At 38.0% G+C, this 6,343-nt stretch overlaps 1 protein-coding gene across 1 annotated transcript in view; it reads right to left on the bottom strand.

Annotated features, from left to right (window-relative positions):
* Window positions 1-6,343, bottom strand: part of LOC103514503 (bestrophin-2-like) — a 58,542-nt gene that overhangs the window by 11,412 nt on the left and 40,787 nt on the right. The gene's annotated exons all lie outside the window — the stretch shown is intronic.

The following is a 6,343-nucleotide window of genomic DNA, read 5'->3' as shown; positions in this document are numbered from 1 at the left end:
AAAAGGTCAATTGGGCAACCCGGGGAGAAAGCCCTAACTTTACAAAAAAAAAAAAAAAAAAAAAAAAAAAAATCAGGAGTGAAATAAGTTCTATTCTATAAGTGTTTTATCTTACAGTTTTAACCCACACAAAACACTGATTTTAAACAACCACTGAGTGTTCGAACTTTTAACTCAAAAACCTCGAGGAGAAATGAAACAAGCGTTAGATTTTTCAACAATAAAAACAATTAGGTAGGTTAGTTTATTTAACTTCAATAGGTAAAATATGACTTGCAGGTTAGATTATGAAGCTTGCAAAAGGTTAATCTTTTAAATTTAAACATAAAGTATGACCACTCAAAGGAATATGACGTTATTGTCGGTATAAATAAAGAAAACATATAAATACTTGGGTAAATGTTAGTTGAATAAAAATAAAATTCATACACAACACATACGTGCAAATTAAAAATAATTACCAAGGTATTATAAGGTTATAAACAATAAAACAAAAATAAATAGTACATATAGGTAACTTTAGAAAATAACCCCATTCATCTAAAAAAGCCATTCTATGTATGTGGAATAGAATAAAGAAAGTATAAAGTTATAACCCTCTGGTTAGTAAGCTTATCTGAATGGTATGGATGAAGGGTTAGGTGGTTTGGTTAGGCGGATGAGCATTTGACATGATGGCGGGGAGGTGTGTAGTACTGAACGGGACAGAACAGTCCATGCAATATCCTCAGATGATGACACCAATGTAATACCTGAACACACACACACCATGGGGGGAGATTTAGTTCCTTCATATCGGTGACATCGGTAACATCTTGATTGATTGATTTTCATGTATTAATTTCTTGCGATTTTTTTTAGTGTATTTTCAATTATTTATATTGTACAATGGGAGTAACCCGTCAATATTATTATTATTATAAAAAAAATCTCCTTTAACACTAAACTATCCTTGCTGTTTTCCGTATTGGCATTATCCGTTTCTGAGACGGCCAGTTGAAACCTTCTCAGGGACGGGCAATGCTTGTAGAAGAGAATATTTCGATCCCATGTTAAAATAATGTTAAACGCCTCAAAATATCTTCTCCTACAGGCATTGCCAGTCTCTGATACATCCGGAGGTGCAGAACAGCGCGTAAAAAATACGTAAAATTTTACAAAATGCGTAGGTTTTTCCACTGAATTGTTAGATTCTGAACTTGACCGCAGTTTGGATGTGTAGGGGAAATCGAATGACCGCAATTTGGATGTGTGAGGGTGATCGAATGACCGCAATTCGGATGCAACCTTTTTGTACCTGTGCTCCCTGACCGCAGGTTGGATGCAGCCCAGAAAATTAAGGCCAAGTCTGCATTCCCAGTTTTTCGTGTCTGTTTGAAAATGCTGAATCTCAATTCATTCAAGCTTCTCTCAATTTCAACTTGTAACAATACGTGCGTAATTAACGGAGTTATGATAGGGGTAAAAATGGCTCGAAATGTTTCGTGTAATATACACACTGGCGTGCTGAGGCCGGAACTTGGCCTGGCACACTACCGTGCGCCTAGATAGTTTTTGCCAAAATTTTCAAAGAGGTAAGGAAATTAGCAGATAAAAAACTAGTTACGTAGCTTTGGAAGTTAGCGCGTCTGCCTTGTTAGCGCTAGGTCGCGGGTTCGATTCCCGCCCGGAGGGAACGTTATCCGAACCAGGGCCGTATCCAGGATTTTACCGAGGGGGGGGAGGGGCGGATGCTCCAAATTTTTGGAGTCTGGCTTATGGTAAAGGAGAAAGATGAAGCTCGAGCGGGCGGGCCCCCTCGCCCCCAAATACGGCTCTGTCTCTGGAGGTTAACTGTATGGGACAGCAGATATGTATTCTTACCTCCATGATGAGTTTGAGGCCCTGGGAGTCTATCACTCTCTTCTCCATGTTACTTCTCTTGAGCAGAGATATGAACCAAGTACAAGGAATCCAATAGGTGTTGAACTCGGAGTTTGGAACCGATATAAACATTTGCAACTCATCCTGAGTGATGAAGCCTGGAACAAAGAATCCAAGTTGTGAATTATTTGTGGTGAAGCTGACAGCCTCTTAACAATTTTTGGGGAGACACAGCATTAAGGTAAACATTTGCAACTCATCCTGAGTGATGAAGCCTGGAACAAAGAATCCAAGTTGTGAATTATTTGTGGTGAAGCTGACAGCCTCTTAACAATTTTTGGGGAGACACAGCATTAAGGTAAACATTTGCAACTCATCCTGAGTGATGAAGCCTGGAACAAAGAATCCAAGTTGTGAATTATTTGTGGTGAAGCTGACAGCCTCTTAACAATTTTTGGGGAGACACAGCATTAAGGTAAACATTTGCAACTCATCCTGAGTGATGAAGCCTGGAACAAAGAATCCAAGTTGTGAATTATTTGTGGTGAAGCTGACAGCCTCTTAACAATTTTTGGGGAGACACAGCATTAAGGTAAACATTTGCAACTCATCCTGAGTGATGAAGCCTGGAACAAAGAATCCAAGTTGTGAATTATTTGTGGTGAAGCTGACAGCCTCTTAACAATTTTTGGGGAGACACAGCATTAAGGTAAACATTTGCAACTCATCCTGAGTGATGAAGCCTGGAACAAAGAATCCAAGTTGTGAATTATTTGTGGTGAAGCTGACAGCCTCTTAACAATTTTTGGGGAGACACAGCAATATTAGGAGCGTCACAGCATTGAGGGACATGGTATACAAGTCCACGTATATTGTTGAACAATCCGCAATTTACCATCCCGAGTTAGGATGTACCTATTTCTAATTTTCTACACATAAAATACCCAATATGTATTCCACTTGTAAATATCTATCCGGAAATCGCCAAGACACGCTTGCTACTGTTTTCATTTTCTGATTTTTGCTAATTTTTCATTAGCTGTCAATTGTTGGTCGGATCGCTTATACAAGGCAGCTACAACAGACGTTAGAAATGTTAGTCATTATAATGACGAGTGAAAAGCGCGTTCGTTAAGCAATTAGCAGAGGCTCCTGTTATCTTTTCCGTGAGTGAAAACAGTTCTAGAACATTAGCAACACAGCCTCTCAATATCCTGAATATGATCAAGCCATGCAAAATATTGTTCATATATTTGCACAATATTATTCTAGCCGCAACTAACAAAGAATTGCACATGTTTAAAAACCTCAACTGGGATGAAATTTTATTTTCGTAATTTGTGAATTATTGTAAATATGCAAATAAAGGTTTATTTGTTCAGCACATGATGTTTGTGTAAAGACTGAGGCTGGAGATTGGGTAGAATAAGTAGAATTGTTATCCAGAACGAATGCTGAAAACCTCTGCAGACTGTAGAACTATGTCCCAGCAGTATCCGAACATACTCAGAGGTTAACAAACACTTTAATGTCCGCCACACAGGTTCAAGCATGCTGCTTGACAAGCAAGAAGCTTATGTGGTGGAAAAAAGATCACAGGCAATTTGGCGAAGGAAAATGTCTCCCCCTTGAGTTAATTTAAGAGGGATCTCTTTTGACTCATTGATAATATTACATTCAACATTCCGTCGAATACAAACAGGCAGTAAAGCCTCCTTTCTCTGAACACATATACCTTATGTATATGATGAATAAATTTCACACATATTTTCAACTCCGGCAAAAATTTGTTGGCAGCCCGCGGATCAACACTTAGCAATTGAACTAATTGATAATTGATATTTTTACGATCTGGTCATAACATATTGATAACAACTCCCCGACACTTATGTATAGTTATCAGATAAAACTCGGACGCTTACCTCTCATATCGATAATTTATGATGTACTCCACAATACGGGCGGGGCGATTCTTGTAACACTTCTGATGAACACATAAAACTTTACGACCTGTCAAGGTGCTTCCTCGAACAAACGAAATTTACATTTGATTGTTTCTGAGAAGTCTGACTGTATTGCTCAATGCTTTCGCAGTATAAACTTGTAATTTCTAGTAACGCGGGAAAAAGATCATGACAAAACGCCTTTGCGATGTGGATTTTTACATAACTGCTTTAGCCAAAAAGGGGCTGTACTAGACAGAGCCGACAAACAACAAAATCACAGTCCCTTTCAACTTCAAACTATCGTCTTGCGGAAATCGAACCCAAGACCTTCTACACGACCAGTACTCACCAGCTTCTACCAGATGATCCATGGTAGGGAATCTCCTCTTGACAGCGGAGGATATAGATCTCAGGACTAGGGTTAGTGTAAGGTTGATATAGCGCATTAGAGTACGACGTATCATACGGCCATGTTCATCATCTCCGTATATTGACAACGCTATGGAATGCATCACTCTGGAATAACAAATCACAAGAAGCGCGTGGTTAGTATCTGGATGAGTGACCATCTGGGGCCCATGAGTGATGACTGACTCTAGATTCTGGGAAATACAGGCAGTCGCGTGCTGCTAGCTTTTCTCGGGATATCTCATTCTCGGTACGACGGTAAATGTGAGTAAGCAGGTAGCTTGTCGCCGAATGATGGGTAAAACTCTTGTCTTTAAAAACCTTTGCAGTTATATAGTGACGTTAAACTCCCATAAAACAGTACAAGCCGAACCCATTCTTTAGGGCTGTTGGCCACCTAACCCGCAAAGTGGACTTTTACATGTACTTACATAATATTATGTAATTTCTACCTAAACTAAAGGATGTTACACTGGGAGCAGAGAAGAGTCTGATTATGGGACTGTAAATTGGGAGAAGAACAGCTAACTCTAACCAGCCGACAGCCTAGCTAGTTGGGAAATTTTCAAAGGTGTCCAAAAGCATGAGCGAAAAATTCTCATTGCTCACCAGTCACCAGCTATTGGTATTGAAAATCCGCGAGTGCCAACCTGCCAATACATTTTTGGAGCAACATCCTTAGAAGTCACAGTCAAGTCATTATCATTGTGTTTCCCCAAGGGCCACTCCTATGCAACATCCAATATTGTAAATTATTGTAATTTATTGACGACACGAAAAAGATTTAAACTATAATGTACATTGTACAATCTACACTTGTCATTTTGTATAGCAACTTTTGTTTCATTCATATGTCCATTTGCGATATTTTCTAGAAAAAAACTATAATGCCTTGGTACTTTGAAACCTGTCAGGTTTTCCATTCAGAAGATCAGGGGAAAAGTTGTTTGACAGAAAGGTACACAGGTTGGTTTGTTGTGTTACCTAATAATTATGTACCATCCTATCATTAAGCAATTACCATGATCTTATGCCCTGTTTGAATTACAGCAATCATTAGCAGGTAATCAACGTGTTTTTCATATTTATAAACTTAGAGTATTCAAGTATTCATGATATAAAGTACTTATAAATATAAAGTCTTTATTAATATAATTAAATTAATAAATATTCCGCGATAACGCATCGAGTGTAATTACTGATTTACTGGAGACATAGAGATGCTATACATTTTCAAGATTATTTACATGTGTCATCTTCAGGACTAGAACATTATATGGGACTAAACTTGACAAAATTGTAGTTTCTTTTCTAACCATCATAATGGGACATTTTGTTTTGAGTTGCCAATTTAAATGAATAAAACACTAACTAATTTGAGTCATCGAAAAGGAGCTGCAGAAGAGGTTACTCTACATCAGTATCCTACTACATATTCCATCCTCTATTGGTAACTAGTAACTACTCTCCAGGGTTTAGAAGAAATCATCCTGTGTTGTTATGTTCATCCAAACCAGGACTAGGGTCATCAAGATTTTAATTTTACATTGTTATTATTTTCTACTTAAAGTAAGAAAATAATTACTTGGTGATAAAAATCGCTCGTGTTACTCTGAAGTTGGAAGAAAATGAAATTCACTTTAACAAAACATATACCTATGTAGACGTACATAGGTACCTAGTAATTTTATTGCCACTTTTCTTCTCCTCCTTCTTCTTTTCCATTCTCTCGAATAATTTTGATAAAAGAGAACAGTTGCACAAGATATGGACACATATGTAAAGTCAATACAGAGTGTTTATAAAATCCGGGGACCCCTGAATATTTTTTGAACGGCTAAAGATGAGAAGCTGAAATTTAGGGTACTGTTTTATCTTTTCAAATAACATTTTTGGAAGTAGTCGCCAAATTTTGTTCGAAGCCAGGATCGGTCCTAGGGGGCCCAACTTTAAAATCTTAATTGAGAACCCCCCCCCCTTGTGATACAGCACATCAAAAGTCTTAAATAACGTACCTAGTACTTTGGTATAAGTTTAAGCTCGATACGATAACCAGGGACGGAGTTATGGTCAATTCAAATTTTAATTTTTCCATGTTCTTCCGCCAATAGGAGAAGCACCAAAAA

The sequence above is a fragment of the Diaphorina citri genome, unplaced genomic scaffold (genome assembly GCF_000475195.1).
Source record: "Diaphorina citri unplaced genomic scaffold, Diaci psyllid genome assembly version 1.1 scaffold1157, whole genome shotgun sequence".
NCBI lineage: Eukaryota > Metazoa > Arthropoda > Insecta > Hemiptera > Psyllidae > Diaphorina > Diaphorina citri.
Note: the sequence above shows the minus strand (reverse complement) of the source record. Positions and strands in the feature narration are given on the sequence as shown.